Genomic DNA, 17,691 nt, shown 5'->3' with positions numbered 1-17,691 from the left:
TTTTGTACCATATGACCTGTAATACTTGACAACTTGAGCAGAGCTGATGTTTGCTCTCATTTTTTGTTTGCATAGTTTGTATCACTTACTTACTGAAATGCGTGTCTTTGCCTATTACAGGCATCTCTACTTATACAAGACTCTGTGAACTGTACTTTGTCTGAATTGTACTGTTATTTTAAAAAAGTAGTGTCTTACCATATATACTTAATGGCACTAAACAGCTTTAAAATATATGCATTCAGTATATCACACCTGTGACATCTCTGTTAAATAGCAGACTGTAACAGAGCAAACATCTCTTGAAACACATGATCTTCTGACTATTCTGAAAAAACAGCCCCCACACAAGCCAAAAAAAAAAAAAAAAAAAGCTTCCTACACCTAAATGCACTGCTTTTGGTTAAGGTGTGTATAAATCTCTTTTCTAGCTTAGTGTCCAGGCAAATATACGAAAGAGACTCTGTTTTAATGTAAGATGTGACAGAAAACAAAAAGCAATTTTCTTCATCCTTTTTGTTGAATGGGCTTCAAGTTGAATCTCTGCCTAATCCCACTCAGCAGAAGAAATTAACCCGGTCAGCTGAACAGGTGCTATACTGTGTCTGTCAGGGGGCCCTCTCTTCCCTACAATTACTGGCACACATTGAAGTGGTAATCTTTACAGATCATCTCTCGGAAGAAACACCGTTGTCGGGGAATGGAGCAGAGGGAGGAGTTGGTCAAAGGGGAAAATGGTGGTGGTGGTAGTGGCGTGTGTGTATGTGTGTGTGTTTGTAAGGGAGGGGGGGACGTTAGGACAAGGGGGTATGGGAAGCAAGAAAGGGAAATTAATGCGTAGCTGCCTTACGGCTCAGCAGATGTCTGCATGTGATGAACGAGGCTGGGATATGCTGTTGTTGCCTGCTGCCAAGGAGCGGTAAGTGATTAAAGTCTCCACAGCTCCAAGCACCATACTTAGAATCTGCAGGGTTCCCCAGGCTTGCACCCATTCCTTGCTGTGCTGCCAGATGTTGACAACTGCTCCTGTTCTCATTCACTCGGCACGGATGGCAGCAGTTGGCACGGAAGTCCTGCAATCTGGAACATTTGTGGAGACGCTGTGTGTTGACAAGTGTCGCCCATTATTCACCTTTACAGAACGCCAGAGCGACTTTAATTCTCTGCCAATCGCCTCCTGGGAGCCAGCCAAGATAAAGTTGCGGCTGGCAGCCTCATTTGTTTTACTCAGGTGTTTCTGTTGCCTTACTGACCTCTATTAGTTTAAGTTTTAATTTAGATTAACCCCGCCACCCCAATTAACCAGTCACCAGGAAAAAAGATAAGATGTGACTACTCATAACTCTGAATTTGGAATTTATCAGAGGCAAAATTATGAAGCAGCATAAGAGAGTGGTCACTTGGTGCTATCTGTCTGTGAACTCATCTGTGCAGGGTGAATTAAAAATAAAAATAGTTGATGGCTCTAAAAAAAAAAAAGAAAAGACTATTTGGTAGCTGAGCTGAATTCAGCATATGTATTTCACAGTGAATTGCACTGTGGTGAGATTTTATTTTGTATTTAAGAATGTTTATTTGTAGAAATAAAAAAATATGACTCTATACAGTAAGTACTAAGGGTATATTTTGGGTATGTTTTAAACAGTCATTCCAAAATATTTTTCTCTCTCTAGGCAAATTTGTTTTCTCAGGCTTTCTGAAAACTGTATCAATGTGGGAAATACAATTTGTACTTTTCTGAGATGCAGATTTGCAATATGGAGTTAAAAATCAAACATAATCTAGGTGTAAAGCTAGATGTCATGAAAAACTTTTTTGTTTTTGTAAGTTTTGGAAGGGTTAGTATTTCTGCCCCACCCTATCTAATTAGGGAGATTTGCCCTCACAGGGTCACCAGTACAGGGAGTGTGCAGAATCACTCACCCTAGGTTCACATCTGTGCGGGTGGTGCAGCTGTGGATCCGCATGAAAATCCATGTAGCCACAACACTCGCACAGAGAAATGCGGACCAGCAAGCGGGTGCCATTAGTTCTAATGGCACGCCGCCCGCACTGGAAAATGCAACCGTACTGGGAACCGAGGTTCCCGTGCGAGCTGCGTTTTCAAAAGAAGTGCACGGACTTTTTCCCTGCGTGTCACGGGCACGGGAGTCCATTCAAACGAATGGGCTCTTGTGCCCGTGCAAAACGTGGCCCGCACAGCCACATATATGTGAACTGGGGGTAAAAAATAAATGAAAGCAAAGCTCCTTAAAAGTGGCATAGAAATCAGTAAAAACCTACAGAAGGTCTGAGCTCCTTTAATACAAAATATACAATCTAACGGTACCAATCAAATTAAAATACATATGTTGAATTCAACTGAACTACCAACATTAACCATTTAGAGTACCAATTTAACAACCAGTTTTAACAAATTTTTCTTTTTTTAATTCATTCTGTGCTCAGAGACAGATAACATAGTGACCACACTCTTTGGCCACTTTAATCATTTACCTTTGTTAAATTCCAAATTTAGAGTTGAGGGTATTCACACCTTTTTTTTTTTCTTTTTAGGCATTTGGTTAACTGGGTTGGCAGGGTTAATCTATAGGTTAGAACATTTAAAATTTTACTACCATCTGTTGGGAAGATATACCCACATTTTCTAAGCATAACCAGGACATAAAGTGAGCAATAAAATCTTTTTTTTTTTTTTTGAATAGCGCGGCAAAGGGTAAGAACTCACAAAAGATTTTATGTGTCCTGTGTTTTGCTTGTCCAATTTTGCCTGTGTCTACTCACTCTTAAGTGGAAATCAAAAAATTGGAGGGAAAATCTCTCCATCGAAACACAACCTTACAAAAGGTTCTTTCCCTTCCCCCTACAGTACCAAGCCCTTAGGCCCCATGCACAAAGGACATTTTTGCAGCTGCCCCTAGGGGCGTCTGGCATTTTTTTCCTGCCTCTAAATTCCCCTGCATGCTAGCCTATGTGACCATGCACATAGACTTTTAACAGCGTTTAGAGGGAGGAAAAAACCCTCTGCCAGTGCGTCTATAAGCAGCAAAGTTTGGGCAGAAAAAACGCTTGTAAATGTGTAATAATGCTAGGTGCACTTAGCTCTTAATGACTTATTCTGGCCTATAAAATTATGTAACGCTCAAGCACCTGATGCCTGCAAATGCACCTAAACACTTGCAAATGGCAGGTATTTCTCTGCAAAAACACTGCTGGCTTCTCAGAGAGTTAAAAAAAAAACATCCTGTGTGCATGAGGCCTTAAAGTGATACTAAAGGCAATATAAAAAATGACATATATGGTGAAGTCTGTCACTAGCATTAACAAAGCAATCTTTGTTTGCTCCTTCCTGTAAATTAGTTTACCTGTCGTTCCTGCATTTTTTTGGAACTTCTTTTAAAGTGCTAGTAAAGTCTTTTGTTTAAGTTGTATCTACAGGTAAGCCTATAAGAAGAATTACCTGTAGGTACTGTGAATATCTCCTAAACTGTTTAGGAGATATTCACACAACATGCGTTCTGAAGGAACAGCACAGCCATACTGGACCACAGCCGAGGGCTCCCACACACAACATCATCGCAGCTCTGTCCATTCATATGGCAGGACCCCATGATCATGGAAGGAAGACCGGGTGAAGATGGCAGTGCTAGGGAGCAATGACAGCTGTGCGCTGGAGGGCTCCATGTAAAGGTAAGTCTATAATAATGTACTAGTATGCGGTGCATACTATAGTACATTATAGTCTAAACCTCCAGGGGCCCATTTTTCTTTTTCTTTCCTGGTGGTTTACTACCACTTTAACAGACCAGGCTATGCAGAAAAAGTGGAAGTTAGAGGGTTGAGCCAAACCATTTATCACAGACAAGGGCACTTACAATGGTCAGCTTTTATCCATATACCGTATTTGCCGGCATATAAGACGACCCCCTGTTTTCCTGTTAAAATATAGGGTTTGAGCTATACTCGCCGTATAAGACTACCCCTCTTCCAACACACACCAAATAAAAATGAAAAAACATCAGATTTGATTTCAATATGGTATGCTATTTCAGTATGGTATTCCAATGATGGGGTGCTATTCCTCCCACTAACACCAATGATGGGGCGCTATTCCTCCCACTGATACCAATGATGAGGCACTACTCCTCCCACTGACACCAATGATGGGGCACTATTTCATCCACTGACACCAACGATGGGGCACTATTCCTCCCACTGACACCAACGATGGGGCACTATTCCTCCCACTGACACCAACGATGGGGCACTATTCCTCCCACTGACACCAATGATGGGGCACTATTCCTCCCACTGACTAATGATGGGGCACTATTCCTCCCACTGACTAATGATGGGGCACTATTCCTCCCACTGATACCAATGATGGGACACTATTCCTCCCACTGACACCAATGATGGTGCCCCATCATTAGTGTCAGTGTGTGAGGAATAGTGTCCCATCATTAGTGTCAGTGGGAGGAATAGTGCCCCATCATTAGTCAGTGGGAGGAATAGTGCCCCATCATTGGTGTCAGTGGGAAGAATCGTGCCCCATCATTGGTGTCAGTGGGAGGAATAGTGTCCCATCATTAGTGTCAGTGGGAGGAATAGTGCTCCATCATTGGTGTCAGTGGCAGGAATTGCGCCCCATCATTGATGTCAGTGGGAGGAATAGCGCCCCATCATTGGTATCAGTGGAAGGAATAGTGCCCCATTTGGTATCAGTGGCGGGAAAAGTGCCCCATCATTGGTATCAGTGGGGAGGAGGAATAGTGCCCCATCGTTGGTGTCAGTGGGGAGGAGGAATAGTGCCCCATCGTTGGTGTCAGTGGGGGGAGGAATAGTGCCTCATCGTTGGTGTGAGTGGGGGAGGAATAGTGCCCCATCGTTGGTGTCATTGGGGAGGAGGAATAGTGCCCCATCGTTGGTGTCAGTGGGGAGGAGGAACAGTGCCCCATCGTTGGTGTCAGTGGGGGAGGAACAGTGCCCCATCGTTGGTGTCAGTGGGGGAGGAACAGTGCCCCATCGTTGGTGTCAGTGGGGGAGGAACAGTGCCCCATCGTTGGTGTCAGTGGGGGAGGAACAGTGCCCCATCGTTGGTGTCAGTGGGGGAGGAACAGTGCCCCATCGTTGGTGTCAGTGGGGGAGGAACAGTGCCCCATCGTTGGTGTCAGTGGGGGAGGAACAGTGCCCCATCGTTGGTGTCAGTGGGGGAGGAACAGTGCCCCCATCGTTGGTGTCAGTGGGGGAGGAACAGTGCCCCATCGTTGGTGTCAGTGGGGGAGGAACAGTGCCCCATCGTTGGTGTCAGTGGGGGAGGAACAGTGCCCCATCGTTGGTGTCAGTGGGGGAGGAACAGTGCCCCATCGTTGGTGTCAGTGGGGGAGGAACAGTGCCCCATCGTTGGTGTCAGTGGGGGAGGAACAGTGCCCCATCGTTGGTGTCAGTGGGGGAGGAACAGTGCCCCATCGTTGGTGTCAGTGGGGGAGGAACAGTGCCCCATCGTTGGTGTCAGTGGGGGAGGAACAGTGCCCCATCGTTGGTGTCAGTGGGGGAGAGGAATAGTGCCAAGAGTGTCACAGCATGGTGCTGCTGCACACTTACTGGCCGCTCCCTCACTCGATTTTCGTGGGGCCGCTCGGCTGATTGGTCGCCTGTGTGCCTTTCCAGTGCTGGAGCCCAATCACCGGTGAGGAGGCGGAGCCGAGCGGCCGAACTGAAAGAAGGAGCAGCCGCGCTTCCTGGACCGGATCGTCGTGGGACCGGCACCGGAGCCAGGTAAGGTACAGCAGCCCCCTGCCCGCCCCTGTACTTAGTGTCCCTTCCGCCACTGCGCCGCCGCTCGAAAAAATGCCGCCCTGACACCGGCTCGCCGTATACCGGCGTATAAGACGACCCCCGACTTTTCAGAAGATTTTCATGGGTTAAAAAGTCGTCCTATACGCCGGCAAATACGGTAGTTAAAACCCTTATCTCAAAAGGAAAAAAACACTTCTGCAACTGCTTTAAAAGTGTTAGCTAGAGTCAGGCTTTCATTTGTTAGCCACTTATGTAAAATCCATCTAAAATCTACTAGTCCTACCCTCCCGAAAATTCTGCTGTCCAAAAGGGTGACTCGCTGCTCCTCCATAGATAGAGGAGCCACCCTAATACCGACCATTTTTTAAATACAATAAAAAAGTGAAATCTGACTGGTTGCTATTGCCAACAACTCCTATTTTGTGGTTTGCATTCCTTCAGTTTTAAAAAATCAGCACAATGGCTTTGTCATCAAACTTTCATTCTTTATTTCAGCAATTAAAAAGATCTCAGGTAAAGCCAAAGTAAATAACATAAAAATATGAAAGCCAGAACAATGTTGTACACAAGATGGAAGTGTTGTAAATCAATAAAAGTATGGTGCAACCCCACACTTTTCAAGACTCACCATCTTATGCTCCCCGCCCCTCCATTTTTTCGATTACCCCCAGCAATTTATTTACTGTGTAATGATTAAATCTGAACTTTGGGTAGATATAAAAGGAAAAATAATACAGCTATGCAGTCGTTAAAATATCCATATTTTTTTTTTTTTGTAATAGTGATGTAAGTACTTGAATTTTACATGCTACTTTCTCCCCTGCATTGTAGAGCTCAGTCTGAGAGGATAAGAAGCAGAACAAGGAGCAAGTTAGTTATGCTGAAGTGCTCATGTACTTACAATGGACATGTTGATAAGGAGAACATAGCGAAGTGGCAGAACTAAGCTCATCAGTCTGCTGGATCTCCTTTCACTCTCCAGTCACAGGCAAGGGGGAAGGATAAAACTTGTGTTACTTACATTGGCTATCCTGGTTTACTACAAAAAAGCCATACTGTGTGGCATAGCTGTGCACATCTCTGGACTGGACGGTCAGAAAAAAAAAAAACCTTTGTTAGGTAAAGCTCCCAAAGTTCAGCTTTAACAATATTAGACATCACAAGTCACAGAAAAAAAAGTGGTAAGAATTGCATGAAACACTTCAGGAAAAAATGTGTACATGACAGTGGCAGGTCACAGAACGATCAGACAGTCAAATGTCTTCCCATCATTTGTTTTTCTATACCTAGCCTTAACTACCAGTTACAATGCACCAACCACTATGTTTTAAAGTGGAACTCAAGGCCAGAATTAAAGATGGGCAAATGGGGCAGGCATCCTCACACAGCCAATGACAGTGGCCGACGTTTGAAACCCAGACGCCAGCCTCCTGAAGATGTCGGCAGCTGGGAGAGGAGGGGAATATAGTTCCACTTTAAGTACATTTTTTTTCAAGGTATAGTCATTTTAAAAACGTTTGGAACTTCAATTTTAAAATTTACCTGGTGGTAGAAGTCATCATCATCAAAAATTTCTTCATCAAGTTCTTTACCCTGAGCATTGGATTTTCCCTCAATCTGGATGTTCTGTAAAATATCAACAAGAATATAAAATTTTAGTTTTAACGGTAAAATTCATTGATATAAATGTGATTCAGACAAAATCTAATTGCCTTATATTTATACCTGCTCCATGGGGTTTCTGCACTCCACCATGGCAGCCAAAAGCCATCCTCTTTTGCACACAGGAACATTTTATGAATGTACCAAGATGGGATTAAAGCCACGTTCAACCTTTTCTATATAAGGCCTAGTTCACACGGGTGTATTTATGTGTATGCTCAATGCAAAGGCCCTGATGGCCCTTACAGGGATGCACAGGTGTTCCCTCTCATTCATGTCAATTGGACATCTGTGTCGCTGTCGAATTGGGAGCAGCTGACATGAATGGGACTACCTACACAAGAATACACTAAACATCTATGCATCCCTGTGCAGAAAACCACAGCCTTTGCACAGAAATACACTTAAGTACACCTGTGTGAACGAGGCCTAAGATGCAAGGCTGTCTACTACAAACTTCCTACTGGTAGAGAAACCTGGACTGCCATTACATGTGGCAAATACAGGAACTGCCATTTTTAGATCCTGGTGGTAGAAGATATTTCATACAACAGCCATATTGGGTAAATAAAAAAACCTTACCAAATAATACCCTGTGCACCACTATTTTCCAGTCGACAAGGGCCACTAACTTTGCATGTCTTTCATCGCATCATGATTTTACTTGCATTTAAGAAAATGTAAGCAAAGATATTCCCTATTATGATTTACTTGAGACTATAGAATACAAAATTTTTTTTAGCACGTGTCATTTGATCACTATCCACCAACAGTAATCAAGAACTTCTCAGTAGCAACCTCTAATTTTTAGCAAAAACCATTTGATGACCATTATGAGTTTACTGCCACATACAAAATACTGCATAAGCAAATAAAAAGCAGCACATCAATTAACCACCTTCCGCCCGCCATATAGTACAATGACGGGTGCAAGGTGGTTCTCTCGTTCTGATAGGACGTCATATGACGTCCTTCCATTCTCACCACGCATTCGTGGCTCAGGGAGTGCGCAGTGTGGCGATCGCGGGTGTGCTGTGTCCCTCGGACACAGCGGATCACGGAAAGAGCCGAAGAGGTCGGCTCGGTCATGTGATCAGCTGTGTCCAATCACAGCTGATCACATGTAAACATGGAAATGCCGGTTATCGGCATTTCTCTCCTCTCGAGCTGTCACGCTGACAGCTCGAGAGGAGAGCCGGTAATCGGCTTTCCACGGAGGGGACATGTACACTGATCATCAGGGCACTGATGATCAGTGTGCCCTGATGATCAGTGTGGCCCCAGAAGTGCCACCTGTCAGTGCCCATCAGTGCCAGCAGTCAGTGCTCATCAGTGCCACGTGCCAGTGCCCATCAGTGCCACATCAATGCCACATATCAGTGCATACCAGTGCACATCAATGCCACATATCAGTGCCCATCTGAGCTGCCTTTCAATGTCACCCATCAGTGCCAGTCAGTGCCACCTATCAGTGCTGCCAATCAGTGCCGCCTATCAGTGCCAGTCAGTGTCGCCTATCAGTGCCACCTATCAGTGCCAGTCAGTGCCACCTAACAGTGCCAGTCAGTGCCGCCTAACAGTGCCGCCTAACAGTGCCATATATCAGTGTCATGTATCAGTGCTGCCTTTCAGTGCCCATCAGTGATGCCTGTCAATGCCCATCAGTGCAACCTACCAGTGCCTCGTCATCATTGTCCATCAGTGCCACCGATCATTGTCCATCAGTGCAGCCTATCAGTGCCCATCACTGCAGCCTCATTAGCGCACATCAGTGAAGGAGAAAAATCACTTATTTACAAAATTGTATAACAAAAACGAAGAAAAAACATTTTTTTCCCAAGATTTTGAATGGTTTTTGGTTTAAGAAAAAATAAAAATCCCAGAGGTGATTAAATACCACCCAAAGAAAGCTCTGTCTCAAAAAAATGATAAAAATTTCATATGGGTACAATGTTGCATGACCGCGCAATTGTCATTCAAAGTGTGACAGCGCTGAAAGCTGGAAATTGGCCTGGGCAGGAAGGGGGTAGAAGTGCCCTGTAGGCTAGTGGTTAAATATAGGCTTTAGTCAACAGACAACAAATTGTATTGATATATTTAACAATTTATGCACATAAATGAAATACTGCATGTTAGGTTTTTGAAAACTGATACTTTTATGTGCATTTATGAATTTAGGCATTGCCATAAAAAGTCTCCCTATTCTGGTACAACAGCACTCAAACGTACTGGAAGAGACATGGAACCAAGACACTGGAAGAGACATGGAACCAAGACACTGGAAGAGGTATGGAACCAAGTTTACTTGCTGCTTCCCTTCAGAAGAAAACTGGTGGGTCAGTCAAGATGGGATTTGTTTCATAAGATTTTGTTACATGAAGTTTTCTGATTCATACATCAGTATTCTTAGAGGGCGACATACATTTTTAAGAAGTACAAAAAAAATCAGCAAAATATACAAGTTCGTCAATATAACTTTAATTCAATTACCATTGCTTCATCAGGGACATGCTCTGGCAAAGGGGAATCTGGCTCAGATTTTCCTAATATCCTATAAAGTGAACGTTTGGTCTGTGTGCGCCTCAGTAATCTTTCTTTGTCCATCATGATCTGCTCTATTTGCAGCGTTATGGATCGATCTGAACTGCCACCGAGTCCCTGTAGAAACATAAGCAAATGATGCAATTTGAACATTGTACTGAGATATTTCTAATGAAGCAGTGTACATAAAAAAAAAATAAAAATTATTAAAACAAAACCTGAAGATACATGTTGACAACCTGGCTGCTGTGGATCTACATATTTCTTCTTTGCACTTTTTTATTATCTGTTAAAGATCTACCTATCAACACCAGATAATTATCAATATGGGCTAGAACTAAAAAGGTGAAGATCTTTTATGTTATAGGGAATATATAGAAATATTAATTGTGCCAAAGTAGTACCCTGAAAAATGTAACCTGTGTCTTGAATTTATAAAATAACGCAGTGCGCTTCATGTGCCGTGAGCCGAATAGCTTTGTATATGCAATATGAGATCAACTAAGACTCTTTGACTGCTATCCTTACAAGATTTGGAGTGTGATTTGGTGATGTTACTACTGGGATGTTCATTGTTCTGATTGCTAAAGAGCAAACTATTCTCGCGGACCTGCAGACAAACATCCTCCTGCTTTTGCTTTATTCATTCTGTGGATCTGTGCTTTCTGAACCTCTTAATCTGCTGCTTGATTATTCCTCCATCAGTTATCTGACCACCAATCATTAGGGAGCCAGCTCTCACAGGAGGAAGCAAAACACTGCTTCTACCAGAAGGTCGTCTCCACACAGAGACACAGTGTGGAACAAGGCACGGTAAGGCAGTACTAGGACAAAGATCAGCTGCAGGCGGCCTACAAGGAATATTGATAACTAGTCCTTTGTCTTAGGCTTGCCTTTCTTGGACACAGCTTCCACAGTTCTGGTTCTCTTTAGGGGCAATTACAAAGACACTCACCTTGCTTATTTTACCAGAAAGTTTTGTCTTGTCATGCCACTTCTGTAAGGTGGTGTTTCTGTAGGATCTAAAGTCTGCAAATCGTTTTGCCATAAACTCAGGATATTCACTAATGTTTAGCTTCCTTTTGGGAGCACCTCTATTCTTTAGGGTTTCCAAATCACTTTTTTCCATTTCTTCATCATCATCGCTGGGGATTTCCTCATCGCTGTATAAAAGCAATGTTAGAAAGCATTTATAATAAAAAATGTTTTACTTATACAAGGTATTCACAATGTGCACATAAAAACAAGATCTGTCTTACTATAATAAAAGTGCTTAGAGGGAACATATACTAAAATATACTGGTTTAAGGCAAATTTTATTTTTCTAATATTACATGTTTAAAACCAAAGGTTAGCAGGGATGTGTGGTGCAGCTCTCTCTAGCACTGGTTTTAACAGGGGGAAAACAAAATAAATTAGACAAGGTTTTTTAACCAATCATCCCAAAAACAGTGTCTGTGGATAGCTTGTAGACGTTTTTGTCTAATCTATAGACTGCCATATCTATAGGCACCTTATTTTGGCAAAAAATACATGGCTTACATTTAGGACAGACTTCACACATATCGGTCTTTATTCATCTCCAATATATAGAGGATGATGGGATTAGTAGTTTACATTAGAAAGAGAAGATTGTATTTCTGTATTTGCTGAAAATGTCCATAGCCTGAAAAAAAACTAAGGTAGCCACTACAGGACTGGAAGGCTACAATACATATTACACTATATTGCCTGCCTTTACATGAACTTTAATGGCATCCTTAGTCCGTGTGGTTCAATATTGAGTTGGCCCACCCTTTGCAGCTATAACAGCTTCAACTCTTCTGGGAAGGCTGTCCACAAGGTTTAGGAGTGTGTCTATGGGATGTTTGACCATTTTTTCAGAAGCGCATTTGTGAGGTCAGGCACTGATGTCGGATGACAAGGCCTGGCTCGCAGTCTCCGCTCTAATTCATCCCTAAGGTGCCCACGTGGGCATTGCGGTGTGAAGTCACAGGGTAAGGGCACCTCCCTAACGCATTTCGTGCCCGTGCACGTTGTCAAAGGGATACCCCGATGACCTGGTGGCTTCTACATTAATGGTGAGACTGGCTCCCCCTGCTGGTGAGAAGAGCACTTTCCCTGGTACCTGGAGACCCTGATGGTGTGCTACCTGCCTAGCTGACGCTGGCCAGATAATCCCCACTGTGTTCCAGTTCCCAGATGTGGATGACCAGGAGTTGGTTATAAATTACTCAAATGCGCATTAAATTGCGCTTTCTGGTTAGTGCAATCTACACTCATCACCTTATAAGGAACACGGTCACAGATTGTCACTATTTATCAATAGTTTGCCTTGCATGTTGCCGTTACCACCACTTATTACGCTGACTTTGGACGTTTGCACTTGTCACTATTCGTTGCTCCATTGAGCGTCATTTTATTCTATCATTACCTATACGGCATTTAGCTATTCATTCCTCGATTTAGAGGATTGAGTTTTTAGGAGTCTGATGTTTGATGTTTTTTTCTTATGTACCTATAGTTTCTACTAGCGCTGCATGTTTCATTTATTTCTAGCCTAAAAAACTAGCATTTTTGTGAGCTCTGGAGGCACAGGTGCTATGTACAGCTTGCTTCTAGCAGCCCATTTAAATTAATGACAAGCTGAAATATGCAGGGGTTGTACATAGTTAGACAATGTTTTGATCAACCAATGCTTAGGGCTGCGTGAATTCAGGGATTTGTGCCCCACATCAGTCACAGAGTATTTCAGTCTGTCATTGACAGGCTACTGGTAGTTAGCTGAATGCTGCACCTGTACTTCCTGGGCACCCAAAAATGCAAGTTCTTTTACTTTATGCAAGCCAAACACCCAGTGAGCATAAAGCCCTATAAAAATGCATTTTTTTTCTAGTGCCTGGTGTGATTGGTATGTCTTTTAATACGCATTTATGCTAAGCATCTAGTCCACATTGATGGTTGTCAGATGCCATTTGGAAATGAAGATGATTTTTAGTTTCATTACCTCGCAGACAATTAAGTTGTCTCGCAAGTACTCTAGGGAAAAAAACTCCATGCTTTTAAAAGAGGTATGGACTGCAGAGAGACATCATTTTGCCCCTGTACAAATCATAAGCAACACCTCATCTGGAATATGCAGTTCAGTTTTAGAAACCAGTTTACAAAAAGGGATACCAAGGAACTGGAGTCAGTGCAGAGAACAGCAACCAAACTGATAAAAGGTGAACTTGGCGTAGAGTTGTTCACTTTAAGGTCATTACAGAGGACAAGGGGGCACTCTTTACTTCTGGAGGAAAAGAGATTTAATCTCCAAAACTAGAAAGGCTTCTTCACAGTAAAAGCTGTGAAAATGTGGAATAGACTTCCTCAAGAACTGTTTCTGGCTAGCTCAGTAGATTGTTTAAAAAATGGCTGGGTTATTTCCTAAAATTCACTAAATATAACTGGATGCTGATATTTATAGGTAAAGTTGATACAGCAAATATCCGATTGCCTCTTGAAGGATCAGGAAAGACCCCCCCCCCCCCCACCTTCCCCATTGGAGCAAATTGGACCATGCTTTACTGTTGTTTTTTGCCTTCCTCTGGACTTTTTTTTTCCTGTGGGTTGAAATAGATGGACTTGTGTCTTCTTTCAACCAGACTAACTATAACTATGCCTGAGGACTGTGGTCACCAGCAAAAGTCATTACCAACCTATGTGTTGCTGTGGTATGTCGCCTCCTTGCTGCATGTCCTCCCCAGATCTCAGTGAGAGAACTGATTACTTGTAAGACACAGGCTTTCAGAAAACAAGGTCTGCAATCGTGAACATTTTTTTCTACACTCCGTTTAAAGAATGCTACACTATATTAAATAGAAAAATGTTTTGTTCCTCAATTATGGGCCACAATGGCTAATTTGTCACACACAGTCAGATTCACAGTAAGGCAGAGTGCTGCAGACTTGGCTTTTTGGTAGCCACTGAGTAAGGCTGGTCATACATTATACAATTATCTTCCAATTTTCTGCCCAATTTCCTTTAGATTTACCTTCAACTGTGTAGTGCAAGGGCCTGTCTAATTGGATACAACTGAAAGTGTTGTTTAGGTTTGTCCTCCTAATTTATGGTTTTTGGTAAATCTAAACCAAAAATCTCCAGATAATTGTATAATGTATGGCCAGCCTTAGTCCCCACTGATACTTTGCATGTGAAAAAAAATAAAAAAAACAAAAAAAGGGACACAAGCCCCTTCTAAATTATAGTAAGAAAGAAGACTTCCCTGAGCACTGCACTGAAGACACCCCGGCCTGCATACTGCATTACAAAGAGGAGAAATATTTGTGCAAAAGTTCTTTACCTGTCTGTATTGCGCTTCTTTCCATCTATTAGGTAGTGGGTTTCTGGAAACTGGAAAAGCAGCTCATCTTGCAACTGGACCAAAGATCTCATCAACTCCTTCAGTGCCTTATAACCTTCAAAAATAATTTGATAATATGATAATAATGATGAAATACTGTGGATTACAAACTCAGAAACATAACATATACATTTACATTATCCAAACATCTATACAGACCACCTACTGTGCTGTAAATGCACCATCATTATACAAGCCCTGCCATCAACTTTCTTCCCTTTTTTTGTTTTTACAATCGATTCCCTTCCCATAAATTCTTTCTTCTCTTATAAAATCATTAAAATACCTTCCTATCCCAAACCTCTTAATAACCTTCACCCCCTAATATTAATTATTTTATTTTAAGATAATTTGGCTTCATGATTTATTTACGATTGTAACTTTAAGGTGCAGTTGTAAGATGGTTTTTCCATGCCACATAACATGAAAAAATAAATAAAATGTGTCCTATAAAAAAGGTATAATAACAAAATGCCTTTTTGCAGGAGTTCATGATTTTACATACTTGTTTTTGGTTTAATACGTTTACTGAGCATGCATTTCATACACAGGTCTTTCACTACTAGAGGGCAAGTAGGTGTGCATTTATAAAGTGTTAACATGGACCTGAAGTTAAAAAGTGAAGAATTGATAAGTAAAAAGGGAAAACTTAGTAATGCTTTGTTTTCAATTCCTCTGAAAAAATAGTTTCACGGTACGCGTTTCTAAAAATTCCTGCATCTATACAGCCTCATAGCAGTATACAGTATATATGGCATGGCTGTCACTGACTGCTAGTCCCACCAGATTTGGAGTAAGAACTTGTGATATTACTATTGTGCTTGTCGCTGTTCTCCTTACTCAAGACTCTGATGTGAGGAAGCAAAGCCCTGTCTCTACTAAGATAACCATCTCCACAGAGGCACAGTGCAGAACAAGGCATGATAAGTCAGTCATGGTAAAAGATTAACTTCAGAGAGACCACAAGCAATACCTGTGGCTAGTCATTTGCACTCTGACTTTTTGGGGGCACAGACTTGTAATATACTTACAAACTGGCTCAGTCATGTCTTTCTTCTGCAATCTATTGAACAGTTCAAAATACATGTAAAAGTCCAACTCCAGGCAACTAAAAAAATGGTCCCTTGCAGTGGGGCTGCGCCCACACTGCAAGAGTTAGTAGCTGATTTTGTCTAGGGCAGAGGAGAAATCATTTTACTAACCTGATGCGGTAAGTAAATCTTTTTTCTTTTGTTCTCTTAGACCAAAACAAGCGATAACTACTTGCATTGCAGGCACAGCCCCACTACAAGGATCATTTTTCTATTCCCCTGAGTTGGGCTTTAGGTTTTTATTGCCTGCACTATTTAAAGTTAAATCCACATTTATAATTCCAAAACCACAGAATTGTTTTTGTTTTTTATAGTTCCTTCCCCACAGGTTCCGTGGCTTCTTAAGTACTGTAGCTCTTTAGCTATGGGCAATTATGTGTGGTCATAAAATGGCAGAGGATGGTATTATAAACCTGTTCAAGGAAACTTTTTAAACCTTTCTTCTCAAATGAAGAGAGGAGTGAAGACAAAGACTATCCAACAATGGCCCTGAACCATCAATTTAAGTGCACATAAAAACAATAAATAAAAAATATTTTTTTTCTTATTTGCTCCATTTGGTCTGTTGAATATACCATTGATAACTTTTTGCTGTTTGGTATATCCAAAAAACCTGTTCATCCAGTCATCTTATGAACAGATGGATCCTTGTGCTTCACTCTCATCAGTTACAATATATACACTATCTCTGTGGATTACAAAAAAGCACTCCCCCCCCCCCATTTAATGAAGAACAGGAAAGGAGGTTCTATGGTCCTGACCAAATGTTAGCAAGCTGATCCTCCATAACCATAGTATGTTGAGAGAGGGTTGTCACCCTATAACAGGAAAAGTGTTACTGGCATGATCACCAGATAAAAAAAAAAAAAAAAATCTAATGCAGCCACCACTACATTTAAGGATGAGTAAGTTGCCATATTTAAAGTTTAGGTATACTTAAAGGTGCGTTGACTTGCACATAAGGCAAGGTAAACAATACATAATAATATTGACTGAGGCCACTCAGCATAACTTTAGAAAATTCAAAAATGCCTCAAGTGTTCCTGCAGTGTAATGAATCAGGGCTACTGTAGTACCACCGTACCCCAAAAATCTTAATACACCAAATTGCAGAGATTGATCAAAAACTGTAAAATGTCTACAATATAAAATGTTAGATAAAAAAAATGTGATTATTCTAAACACAAAATAGACAAAAAAACTCATGTGGAAATGTACACCTTGTACAAATTACCAGTGGAATATGTGTATATTTTACTTTTTTTCCAGCCTCCATTTCTGTAAGCTCAAGAACAATAATAATTTAAATCCACGATGACTACCAATTGCACCAGTCATACCCAGCAATTAATCCCCCAAGAAACACATCTGATTAAATCTTTTCAAGCAAATCCTTTGCTTTGCTTTTGTTGGCTCACTTCTTGTCAACATCCATTAAAATATGCCTTTAATTCTCCCATAATCTTAAAAAACACAGATTCCACTGTCTTCAACTTTAATCAACTCTAGGGCCGGCATTTTTCATTTCATAATAATGTGCTGCTTGGAATTCAAGAGGCAGGGCTGACATCAATCATTCGGCAAGAATTTTTCCACTGCAATAAATATGCAAATGAGGAAAGCCAGTCAGTCGTATTTCAGATCAGACTTGCTAGTGTGTTTTTTTTTTTTAAAGACACAAATTTATTAATTGCCAGTGGCCAGAGGAATCCTATTACTGTGGGCATTGATTACAAAGCTGTGAGAGTGATTATTGTGCAACTTGCGGCTTACCCAGGCATAAGGAAAAATTATTAAAGCACGACAGAGATTATAAACTCAGAATAACAATAAGCTTTTAACATTTAGACCCTTAAATTCCTTAAAATACATAAATGTTGGGGAGGCACAGCTGTAGAATAGCCAAGACAGTAAAGATTAATTGAATAAAGTTGAACTAGGGGAGAAAACTATGTCACAGAGCAGTAAGAGGTTAGATGATGTACAGGAATGGAACCTGGTATTTCCACAAAGACACCAGATATGGTAAGACAAGTAGTTTTTTGGTAAAAATGCTGATTTTTGGTAAAAATATTGCACACATATAAAAAAATGGCCAGCAAGCAATTTGTTCTTCACGGTTATTAAAAACAAGAAAAGGAATGCCACCAAATGAAAGTTTAGGCATACTGCTCCAAATTACAGATGGGTCCATCA

The 17,691-nt window shown here is 41.5% G+C and overlaps 1 long non-coding RNA gene and 1 pseudogene across 2 annotated transcripts in view; one reads left to right on the top strand and one right to left on the bottom strand.

Moving 5' to 3' along the window:
* The first annotated feature begins 804 nt into the window (after window positions 1–804).
* On the top strand, window positions 805–10,219 carry LOC149445595 (uncharacterized). Its single transcript, XR_016306387.1, has 2 exons — window positions 805–919; window positions 9,678–10,219. It is a non-coding gene; the product is annotated as an uncharacterized LOC149445595 (long non-coding RNA).
* The window catches only part of LOC149445594 (protein AATF-like), a 117,533-nt pseudogene continuing 107,117 nt past the window's right edge, over window positions 7,276–17,691 (bottom strand). Inside the window, exons 5-8 of the transcript XR_016306384.1 lie at window positions 14,345–14,459; window positions 10,958–11,165; window positions 9,952–10,119; window positions 7,276–7,425 (exon numbers count right to left, since the gene is read on the bottom strand). The product of XR_016306384.1 is annotated as a protein AATF-like (transcript). The remainder of the gene's footprint in view (window positions 7,426–9,951; window positions 10,120–10,957; window positions 11,166–14,344; window positions 14,460–17,691) is intronic.

Source organism: Staurois parvus, unplaced genomic scaffold (assembly GCF_062004578.1).
Source record: "Staurois parvus isolate SC_StPar_1 unplaced genomic scaffold, SC_StPar_1.0 ptg000717l, whole genome shotgun sequence".
Classification (NCBI taxonomy): Eukaryota; Metazoa; Chordata; class Amphibia; order Anura; family Ranidae; genus Staurois; species Staurois parvus.
This window is presented reverse-complemented; position numbering and strand designations above follow the sequence as displayed.